At 40.4% G+C, this 12,179-nt stretch overlaps 1 protein-coding gene across 6 annotated transcripts in view; it reads right to left on the bottom strand.

The window, feature by feature from the left end:
• MAP4 (microtubule associated protein 4) overlaps positions 1 to 12,179 on the bottom strand; it is a 170,245-nt gene that overhangs the window by 152,228 nt on the left and 5,838 nt on the right. The gene's annotated exons all lie outside the window — the stretch shown is intronic.

Below are 12,179 nucleotides of genomic sequence, written 5' to 3'. Positions count from 1 at the left end.
ACAATTTTTAAATTGGAAATGGGTAGAAAACACATGAGATTTCACTATGAACCACTTCTGGCAGATTGCACTATTAAACAAAATCCCATTGTTTCCAGAACTTTAACTGAAAGTCAGTGATCTCATACCCAAACTCTGTTCATGCACAGAGCAACATGATGTGGGGAGAAGAGACAAGGTCCTCTTCTCAACAGTTTCATTGCCAAAGGCCAGAGAACTTCGTCCATGGCAGCACAAATACACTGACAGCCAATACTTAGTAGTGAATGCACCAGGGTTTGCTCTGAGCTGCAGAGTGGCTACAGGAATCACTCAGTGTCTTTGCTGGGTAAGTCTGCGACAAAGTTCATCTAAAGAGAACATCAGATAAAGGCCCTAACCCAGTGAAGAGATGCCTTCTTTTCTTACTCAGGGCAGACATTAATGCACTGCAAAATACAGCTGGGTGAATTTAACACAGAAGGCATATTGACTCACTGCACTAAGCTTTAAAAAATAACAACAAAGCTATTAAGCTGGGGATTGCTGTTCCAGCATTTTTAATTTAAATCTTTCCTATAGATCTTAAAGTCACAGAATGGTTTGGGTTGGAAGAAAACTTGAAACTTATCTAGTTCCAACCCCCTGCCACAGGCAGGGACACCTCCCACTAGACCAGGTTGCTCCAAGCCCCATCCAACCTGGTCTTGAACACTGCCAGGGATGGGGCAGCCACAGCTTCTCTGGGCAACCTGTGCCAGGGCCTCACCACCCTCACAGGGAAGAACTTCTCCCTCAGATCCCATCTCAGTCTCCCCTCTGTCAGTTTAAATCCATTCCCTCTTGTCCTATCATTACTACATACCAAATAAATGGGATTGCCAGAAAAATAACTACAGCAGATTCCCAAGAAGCAGTTCATGCTTAACACACCTTGAAGATTAGCTCTTGTTTGTAAACTGAAGTGCAAAGCTCCATAGACAGCATCTCCTACCTGCTGTGCACCACGGCTGCAGTCAAGCACACCCTCAGCTCCCCCCAGCGTGACCAGATTACTCGGTGGTCAGGTGATGCAGCATACTTTTGTTTCAGCAAATAGTTAGAGCATTGCACAGTGACCAGTCGGTCACCAGGATGAGATCATTCCCAACAGCAAACTTTATCAAAAAGCTTTTTGTTACATGCTGTTGTATTTCAGAAAGTTAGCTTCATGTTAAGATTCATTTGTAAAGTTGGTTTATAGAAGGGTTCACTTTATTACTCAGAAAATATTCACTACCTCTTTTTTCTTCCTCCTTCATTTCTACCTCTTTAGATTTAGAATGCTTGCAAGACTTTTTTTTTTACCCAAATTATTAGAATCCTAAGGGGATGACTTCTGACAAGTATCAGAGGGGTTCAGGAGGGACCTTTTAGGGTTTTTTAATCTTAATCTTTGAAAGAAGAAATACTTTTCTATTTTGGAACATCACTTCAGTCAGGCTTTACATCTTTGCATTTATTCCTAAAGCAATTAATGCAATATTCTGAACCACCCACACCTTGTCTCAGGTTGAAAAAAAAAAAAAAAAAAAGGAATACACCAGTATGTAAGGAGAAGGTTGCTACTGCACAAAGCACCCTTGCTGGAGAATAAGCAGGGGAGACTAAAAATAGTAGCCATTGTACCATTCCCCTCCCATAAAATCCAAATACCGTTCTTGGCCCCATGAAGTTCAGCTCAGCAGACTTGAGACACTTACTTTCAACATGTCAGTTCAACAAAGATTATGTAGTCTGCTTCAGTGCCCAATAGGCTCCAGACAGCCAAGTCATAGAATCATAGAATAGTTAGGGTTGGAAAGGACCTTAAGACCACCTAGTTCCAACCCCCCTGCCATGGGCAGGGACATCTCCTCCACTGAAAGCTTCATTCAGCATTTGAAGTTTCGATTTGTACCTGTGCAAGGGCACCAGCAACTGATTCAGCCTAATACCCAATGTATTCTAAATCCAGAAATTCAGCATCTTCACACAGGCCTTCAAAGAAACTGATCCAAAGCATCTGGTGCGTACCCGTTTTAAGTGAAGTACGCTCCACTCCACGCTCCACACCTCGGGAGCTAGAGAGCCTGGTTCTACCTCCCCCTCAGCCTCAAGGCATTCAAACACAACTACCCCTCTCTTGGAATGCACACTACCAACCAAACATTTGTCACAGGTATTTCATGCACAGGGCACAACTCCTACATGTAAGGTAAGCCCAAATGTGGGAATTAAAAACCCCAGAGACCAGTAAGACCATGTCTGTCTATCCCTCTCCTAACCAAGCATTCTAGGTTTTGACTTCTGTTTCAGGAACTGTTCCTGCATTTCATACAAGATAATAACAGAAATAATCCTAAGGATACAAGCCAGAACACCCAGATCCTGACACCAGAGCATCCTGTTCTCTCTGCTGTTACTGAGCATGCCATTTTTTGAACCTCCTTCCAGATCTATCCCATTATTTTATTCCAGTCAAGCAAGAATCCTCATCTTGGCCACAAGAAACAAAAGAAAACTGGATGCAGAATTAAGATTTGCCATTGTAAAGCACACAGCTGAAACAAATAAAAATACAGTGGCATTTACTAATGGCTAGAACACAGAAATTAAGAACAAAAACTAGAAGTCATGCTTTTAGAAATCAAAAGGACTTTTGCTTATGTTCTACGAAACAATCGATTCTGCAGATCCCTAGTGAGGCACAAGCTGTCTATTCTCACCTCATTCTTGAGGAGGGAACACAGAAAGTTTCACCCTGTGGATGGTTTGTTTCTTCTTTTATCCAAGCATCTGCTGCCTGCAATTCATTTTCCTCCTCTGCGGCCTTTCAGCTTTAGCTACACAGAATGAATGAGTCAATTAATTAACCTAGAGTTTACATGAAGCAAAGGTGAAAGCAAGAGACTGCCTTTAATCAGATCAGTCAGTGAGTATCAACACACTTTTCTTTCTTTAAATGAGTTAGTACACTAACATAAGTAAAAACCAGCAAAGAAAGTATGATTCACAGGCAAACCTCAGACTAAAGAAACTTAAGATTTGAGTCAGTTTCATAAAATATAACTTACATCCACATTCAGTGGATGAAAATTGTCTCCTCAGTATACAACACCCTTTCTATATTAAGCTTCTGCAAAGAGTAATACAAAGCATTTCATCTAGAACTTGTGTCCCCTGTACTGAGAAAGATCGAAAGAGAAACTCTCAAAAGAGATAAGCAGGGACATGGAAGCAATTAGTGTGACCTGGAAGCTACAACAGTGAAGACAAAGGTAACAGTGGTGACGAAAAATTACCTTTTTTTATTTAGAGATACTGAGACTTTTGAGCCAGGTTATTTCCTCAACACCACCAGCACTTCCCTGTTTACAGATTATTTACCTTCTATGAAGGACAGGAATTTTTTGTTGCAGTAGGTCAGCTCTGGTAGCACAGCTGAAGAGGCTCTGAAACACCTAAGCACCCCATAGGATCACACATGCTTCAGACATACACAGGCTACAGCACAAAGGCTACTGCTCAGCACCAAGGGGTCCAGCCCATGTCGTTAAAAGGAAACAACCCACACTTAAGCCTCATCTGAGCATGGAAGGTGAGAAGAGGAATATAGGATAAAATGAAAAACATGCTGCTGCACAAATCCACAGAGGTAAACCTTGTGCCCAACCCATTGTAGTTCTTACATTTGGTGTTGGTTTCATATGCTGCGAAGGCAGAGTGAATAATTCTGTCTTGCTGAGTTACAAAAATATACCAAACTAATTAATAGTGACTTACTTCAATCCACTCCTCTAGTGTTCATGTGACATTATTTGTTTCTATTTCCTACCCAATACAATCAGATTTATTCCTCTGATCTAGCATTTTCCCCTACCCCCAATCACAACAAAACCAATTTCAAGCTTGAGTTTAAAGCATTAACAGGACTGCTGAAAGACTATTACTTAAAAAAGTCCAATATCAGTAAATGGGAAGTGTAGCTGGTGGAGGGGGGCTTTTTACAAGGGCAGGTAGGAACAGGACACAGGGAATAATGGCTTTAAATTGACAGAGGGGAGATTTAGATGGGACGGATCTGAGGAAGTTCTTCCTCAGAGGAAGTGGTGCTGAGGTGCTGGCACAGGGTGTCCAGAGAAGCTGTGGCTGCCCCATCCCTGGCAGTGTTCAAGGCCACGTTGGATGGGGCTTGGAGCAACCGGGTCTAGTAGAAGGTGTCCCTTCCCATGGCAGCGGGTTGGAAAGAAATGAGCTTTAAGTTCCCTTTCAACCCAAACTATGCTGTGATTCAATGATATACAGCTTACCTCTGCAGTTTTGACTTCTCTTAATAAAGCAGTAATATCTTTCACCTTAACCCAAACCATAAATAATTAGATCCAACAATCTTCACTTTGAAAATTAAAATAATCTGAGGGCAAAATGTAGGTGCTCCAAGTCACTTACAGAGTTACTGCTCTTTAAAGATATGCATTAAAAATTCCATATGGAGAACAATATCGCTTAAGGTTATCTGGTTTTCGACAGATAATATTCACCAGCAGAGAATACCTCTAGCTCACTTTCTTTTTCAGAGGACAGTTTACAACTCTGTGTTTATACTTTATTTCTCCATTTATAAATTGTGAGGTTTCTATTACATAATGCTACGACTGTTCAGAAAAATGTGTCCCTTTACAGTTCTACAATTAGGTGCTCTAGTGCATTCCAACTTAGATCAGCTATTTTCATGTACTCATTGTGTTACCCCCTCGCATTTGAAAAATCAGTTCAGCACAATGTTTAATTATTTTAACAGAACTGAAAAACTCCCACTGAAATTCTGATGAGATGTTAAGAATATGTAACCATTGGTCTTGATTCCCTCCCCTCTCCTCAGGCATTCAATAAATTGACTTCTCTTCAATTAAAACAAAATGAGCAAAAGTGAAATAACTGAATACCACAAATATTTACTGCAAATAAATATATAAAAAGAACAAATGCATTTTCATTCCACACAGATTTTAAGAGCAGGTTTTGCACTATATAATTTCCTGTTCAGCTCACATTCAACCATTCGATTACATCAGCACCTCAAAATTACATTAGAAGTGAGGCTTGCCAGAGAATTTCATTTGGGAAACATAACAAGCACAGTCAGCATATTTGGCTGCTGAAAAATAAGGCTACAGATAAATTACATACTAGAGAAAATAAACATACCCCAGACTCGAAGAAAGAAAAATTTTGATCAGTCTTGGGCATATCCAATGATTCTACAGGCATATTGCAGACAAAAAGCAATTGAGGGTCCTTTCAGAAACAAACCTGCAGCCACTACCACACCGTGTCTTGTTCCACAGGATCTTGCCTTGTCTGTGGGATCCCAGGCAAACATGGGAATCTGGGCTTAGCATTATACAACTAGCAATAATGATGATCAACACGCATTTAGGTCCTATCAGCACAGGACAGAGAGCATTGTTTTCATTAAGATAGGCCAACAGCTCCACCAGCACCATCTCTCAGACAACCTGTCCTCCCACTCCCACATGCAATTTCTTTAATAGAAAGCTCACAAAGAAAAGGAGGTTATAAGACAAACAGAGGGATGATCTTATCTGATAAATCAAGAATGGCAGAATCTACAAGTTCAGGCTTTAAAAACTGTGATTTCCAAAGTGGATTCCACACATGAACTTACTACACCTACAGAAATTGTAACTCCTTTTACCCTTCTCTGCAGGACAAAAACTAACTGGTGCCAGAAGTATACATCCATTCCAGAGTACCCCACGTCCTGGAGCCTACCAGGATACTTGAGGTCTGCCAAAAATCTAGATATGCTGACCTCAGAATGTACCCACAAGAGCTACACATTTACAAATGTGTTACCTAGAGTACAACATTGATTTTTCATAGATAGAATGCCAATGAAGCTGTGAGCCAAGAGAGGCAGATTCCTGTTTATTTTACTGAAGATGACACTTTAAAAGGATCAGCACTATCTCAAAGCTCAACAATTTAGCACAGGTTACTGAGGAAGCAGAAGAGAAGCAAACAGAACTAAGGACTAAGTTAATGTTAGTCCCTTTTCCGCCTTCCCCCCTGTGTTCTGTGTTCCTCCACAGAGGAAAAGACAGACACAAACTGGTACAAAACATGAGACTAGCATGAGAGGGGGAAAAAAAAGAAAAAAAAATCAAAACCACAATGAGCAAGGAGATAGAAAATTATTCCATTACACAACAAAATGCAAGTATCTAGAGTTAATATCTTAAACTGTTTTTGAAGAGCCTTATACAAAAGAAACAACCAATATTCCAGTTTAAATCAAAAAAAAAAAAAACACAAATAATATTTAGTTTTAAATCCAAACGTACATCAGACATGCAAGCATGGCCACTCAGCATGGAGTGTATTTTGTGCGCAGCCCTGAATTTGAATTCCTCCAAGAGCAGACTGAAGACTCAGCAAGTTTAGCAACCCCCTGCCAGAATCCAGCTGGCTTCCTGGTGAGTTCGTATCGCTGCCTCTTAACAATGCCCGCTGAGTAAAGGCAATCTGCTTTAGAAGTGTCAATACTGCCCTCCCAGTAGCATTAAAAGCCAGGTTTGACTACCAGCTACTACGTAATTCTTTGCAAGATTGCCACAGTGGTATGGGGAACAGAAGCTGCAGGCAGGGGAAAAGAGTTCCCTGGTCTGGCACTGGAGGACCACAAAACCACACACAAGTTAAAAACAAATCTATACTTACATATTCAAATCAAAAAAAGCAAAACCCAGCACAGCTCTTACAGGTTCAATCTTCAAGACATATTGTGCTTAAGAACAACACAGCAGCTTATTGAGGAGGTCAGAAGTAGTTTGGAAAGAGTTGAATCTTTTAAGAGGAATCCTACATGTGCACTGTACAACTCTGTCCTTAACATAACCTCTGTTCTGCTGCTCTGCAGAGGTCAGTCCCCAACTTAATTCTTTAAATGTATTCCTATCACTTTCCAAAGAGAATTCAAGTTACTAGTATGCTCCTGAGCATACTTCCTATTCTCCTAACAGTCAGCTACCAAAATAACTTTTCTATTCTCCCAATGTCACTTCTGAACCATTTCCTACTCTCATTATGTAACCATGGACCTCTACTTTAAAAGAGAATCTCATTTTATCACAGGAAGTCAGTCCCCCTAGGGAAAAACACATCTCCAGTATGTTTAAATAAGACACAGCATCAGCTGATGCCAGCCAGCATTAGGATTTTTAGGAGCACTCTATTAAATTACATCTCCAGTCAACCCTCAAACAGCCTTTCTTAAAGGTCTTTGGAGCACCAAAAAAAAAAAAAACCACCCTACCTTCAATACATTCAGATGGTCTACACAGGATCTGGTAGGCAAGAAACACAAATACGGGAGGAAAACAGCAGCATAGGTCAGATGCAAGTTTTGCCAGTACAGATGCAGATAATAGAGAAATCGAGAGGAGCACAGCAGTAGTAGGGTCTCAGAGTAGAACCTGTAGCACAAACACAGCCCACGGTAATTAATAAAAATAAAAAAAATAAAAAAGCAACACTTTAGAACTGAAGATGTTTGTCAAACGTATAAGGAGATTTAAGGTACAACAGGTCTATCTGCTGTGAACTGACAAATTCGGCTTGTTTAGTGAATCATGATCATTTACTAATTCACAATTACCTGAACACGATTTTAGGAGAGTCAGCCAGCAGAGAGGAGCACACATTAACTGCACACTAGATTAAAATGGGAAAATCTTACTGAAGTTACAGATTTAGATGAGATATCAGAAGAAGTTCTTCACTACTTGGGTGGTGAGGCCCTGGCACAGGTTGCCCAGAGAAGTTGTGGCTGCCTCTTCCCTGGCAGTGTTCAAGGCCAGGCTGGACAGGGCTTGGAGCAACCTGGTCTAGTGGAAGGTGTCCCTGCCCATGACAGGGGGTTGGAACTGGATGAGCTTTAAGATCCCTTCTAACCCAAACCATTCTGTGATTCTATGATCCAGCACTGGATGCAAAGGAACCAGCAAGAGTTGCCTTTAGAGACAGATGCAGAAGGATGTAGCCACAGGGTAAGTCTGCCAGCAACCCCAACAATTACCAGTAATTTGGCAAGTTAAAAATCTTAGCTGGAGAAAATGAAGCTTGAAATTGCAGGGAGTTTCTTTTTATTTCCAAACTCTTTAAAAATCATATTTACTTATTCTAGGAAAGGGAACTCTCATAAAAGCTGCCAGCAAAGGGACACAACACATCAAAATAATATACAAAGCCATGAGTTACAGAGTTGCTGTAGTTTTAAGAACAGGACAACTGCTATGAATTCAACAAAAGAATAGCTGATCTTTTTTTTTTTTAACACCATTAACATGAATAGGTCTCAAAGAAGTACACAGCTATTGGATAATTTTGGTTTCTGGCAACCAGCCAATGCCACACAACACTCTTCTACACTCACATGTAGAATTATCATTCCTAGTAAAACCATCATTACTTTTAAGGGAAATAAAAGTCTAAAAATGCTAGTTTGAGGCAAATTATAGGATCTCTTCCTTAAAAGTGAACCCCCAAGCTGAAGGTGGTTTGGACCAAGAGTAAATACGCGAGAGTTACATCAAGCCAGTACTAATGCATCTATACATCCCTACAAATCCAGTCAGTCATTCACCAGTGGCACCAATGCAAGCTACTAAGAGGGTCATTCCAGGATAAATATGTAATCCCCAATGTGACACTTGATCCTATTGCCCTACGTGCTCTGCCCAAATCCCAAATAAAAAAGTTTAAAAAAAAAAAGTACAAAAAAAGGTACATTTTACCTAAGACAAAAAAAAATCCACTCCTCAGAACACAAGATGGATCCATCCTTTAATTCTCATGTTGTAAATGCTTAAGTAAGTTAAAACACAGTCTAAGAAAGAAATATATATGCTTTAAGCATAAAGAGATCCTGAAAAAAAAACAACATCACAGATCACACACATTTGAGCTTCCTCTATAAATGCAAATTTGTTACATCAAACACGGCTTGAGCCACCCCCAGCATCCTACAGAGCTGCTGCCATCCTGGTGTCACAATAGTAGCACCCGATAAATATACTCGGTGACAAGCGTTGCTACAGCATGTCATCCCAAAAGCAGTCTGTGCAAGATTTAAACCCCAACAGTGATTGCTAGTTTTAGAGACATCACAATGACAATGTCCCATCATTCTGTTCAACTGTGCTGGTGCTGGTGGCACCAATTTACACGCTAGGAGCTGTATTCTGTAAGCCTCAGCCAGAATGCAGCCACTGAAAGCACAGGCATCACTTGCTGCCATGACCAAACATTTCCTCCAGAATCTCAAGATCATTTTAAAGGCTTCCTTTCACATCCACATTTCTTTCCAGCGGTTTCCCTCTGACTTTTCAGGGAGAGAAGAAAACATTAGCATATATGATGTTATAATCAAAGGAATACTACAGGCCATAACATAAATTTACTACTGTATAACTAGATCACTTTAAAATCCACAGTTCCTGCTATTTAAGGAGTCTAAATCATCTAGCTATTAACATCTAGAACCCTTTTACTAACTGCTTTGATTCATGACCAAAAAGAGAAATTATTTGCTCCCACCAAAAAGTCAAAAGGAAGGAAGAGCCAGTGACTCAGATCTTTGTCTCATTCTTTGCCTCCCATGTCTGCAGAGCCTAATTCGAAGCCTCTGCTGGAGCTGGCTTGTGGATTTTTGTCTTTACTTTTCTAGAGTTGTAAAGTTTCAGTTACTTGAACTATGACTAATTAGGTAACTATGGACAGCAGAAAAACTGTTCTGAGATTCTTTAAGACCAATGCAGGTAAGCACAGGAGCATCTTTAAAAAGAGCATTACTTTTAATAAACTGCAATTGAGAAACACCCTTTAGAGAGTCAGAAGACAGAGAATTGAATACTCAAGGTTAAACACAAAAAGCAAGAAGAGACCATGAGAGGGGTAACAGGAAAATAGTCAGCAACAACAAAAAGAAAAGTTCAGCATTCCTGTGTTTGGTGTGAGCATCATTTCAGTCCAACAGAAAGAAACCTTAGTGTGGACAGTGATCAGGCTACAGGAAGGAATTAAGCCCTTTAAACCGCTATGAACAGTGCTAACGATTACACTTTAAAATGCTTTCTGTAAGCTGCTGTTTGTAATAGGGCTTTCCTCAATATTTCCAGCAGTATTTCAAACCTAACATCATTAATAATTTCACAGGACTACTCAAGTGTAGCTCAAGCCATACTTACCCACATAGGAACAGAGCACACGAGAACTTCCTAAGCAGACATGAGAAAGACTTCTCAACCAAAGGCACCTTTAGTCTAACCCACGACCAGTGACCTTTTGCCACACAGCACACTTCCTCCTCTTACTGTGCCTGAAACCAGTCAAATTTAAAATACTAATAGCTAGTCACTTATAAAATGCATGGTACTTTCCACAGGGGATCAAAGGGAAACTGTCTGTAAAGCACAATTTCCATATTCCCATTAATGTCCTGGCATGCCAGTCAGTTTAAACCTTTCCAATCAACAGTAAGTATGGGCTGGATTTTCCACCTCCAAGCCTTAATGCTTCGCACTGCTCTTACTCTGTTGTGCCCTGACAGTGTTTTCCCACATTTTTCCCAACAGAAAGCCAGTCTGATGTATGCTGGGCATCCCTTTCTCCAACTAGTTGTTTCTACATCCCTTTTACTAGGACTGATGCAGCTTGTAAAAACAGTTCTAGAAATCCCACTACTGACCCATTTTACAGTACAGAGTTACACTGGTGTAACAAGAAAACGCATAACATGGAAGAAGGCTGGAAGCACAAGCCAGTTTTGTTTTAGAGGGAAAAAAAAAGGCAAGCCACAATATGGAAATAAACTCCCAGAATCACACTCCTGGAAGGACAAATTGCCAGAGTATCTACAGCAAAGAGCTAGATCAGACATACCAGAGTTGCAAGAAACAAGTGACAATTTGGGGGGGTAGCAGGGGGAGAAGGATAAGACCAAGTAAAAACACGTGCATGTTTTTCTGCTCCTTTCAAAGAATTTTAAGCATTTCACAAACATCGTATTTACCGCAATCCTCAGTTTGTGAGCTGAGGGTTCAAAACTTTGGCAGAGGGATGAAACCAGGCACACTCGGAAAGCAGCACTCCCAGGAGCAGAGGGTCTTCACTGACAATTGATCTCATATTCTAGCATTTCAGGAGTCATAACTCAAGAGTATGTAAAGATACTTTGAAATTCATCTGAAAAATGCTCCCATAGTTTTACTTTGTTTAATGCAAGTGTCAACACCCTAAATTCAGCTGAAAAACAGCTTTTCAGGATGATGTAGCTCTAATGCAATTTTACAAAAGGAACAATGACTCACTCCCAGGCGGGAATCTGTTGGAAGTGTATGACCTAATACTCAGAGAGAAGCTCACTTTTTCAAAAAAATCTAGGTTTAATACGTACAGTAACTCCCCAACAAGTTTTAAAAAGGGAGAGTTTTTGCACAAAAGAAGTTACAAAATTATCTCCTTTTATTTTTTTGCTTTTCTCCTCATCAAAATCCAAGCAGCCTATCTGCAAGCAGATCCCTTAGCCTTAATTCCAGCCTAAACCTGGTCATCTTCCCATGGAATTCTATCCACAGCTGACTTCTTCACCTCCCCATTTTAGCCCCAGACATTTGATGCAAGGACAGTACCAATCTGCCAACCAACATGAAGAGATCATCATCAAATGGGGATGGAGGCATTAAAACATGAGCACATACTAGATAGGAAACATTAGCAAGCTATAAGCACTTGACAGACTAGCAAGACAAGCCTCCTTCATGTTCAGCTGGATTCCTGACAATCTTGCTGAGGATCCTCTGGCTGTGAAGGGCTGATTTTTAAGGTTTTTATGTTCACACAGCAGCTGTACAGCTTATTGAAAAACCTGCTCACTATAGCAATAAAGGGCAGAATTATTTGATCAATTTAGAAACCCAGTGACTATCCCTCGGGTTTGAGTCTGCATTGTTCTCAGTCCGTCTTATGCTCATAGTTGCAAATACTCCAGATAAAAGGGGTGAAGTGTAGGTGGAAAATGGGAGTGAGTGACACAGGCTAATCAGGATTTTAATCATGCTAATGGATGTGATTAACTGCATACTTCTCCTGGAAGC

The sequence above is a fragment of the Melopsittacus undulatus genome, chromosome 1 (genome assembly GCF_012275295.1).
Source record: "Melopsittacus undulatus isolate bMelUnd1 chromosome 1, bMelUnd1.mat.Z, whole genome shotgun sequence".
NCBI classification, from domain to species: domain Eukaryota; kingdom Metazoa; phylum Chordata; class Aves; order Psittaciformes; family Psittaculidae; genus Melopsittacus; species Melopsittacus undulatus.
This window is presented reverse-complemented; position numbering and strand designations above follow the sequence as displayed.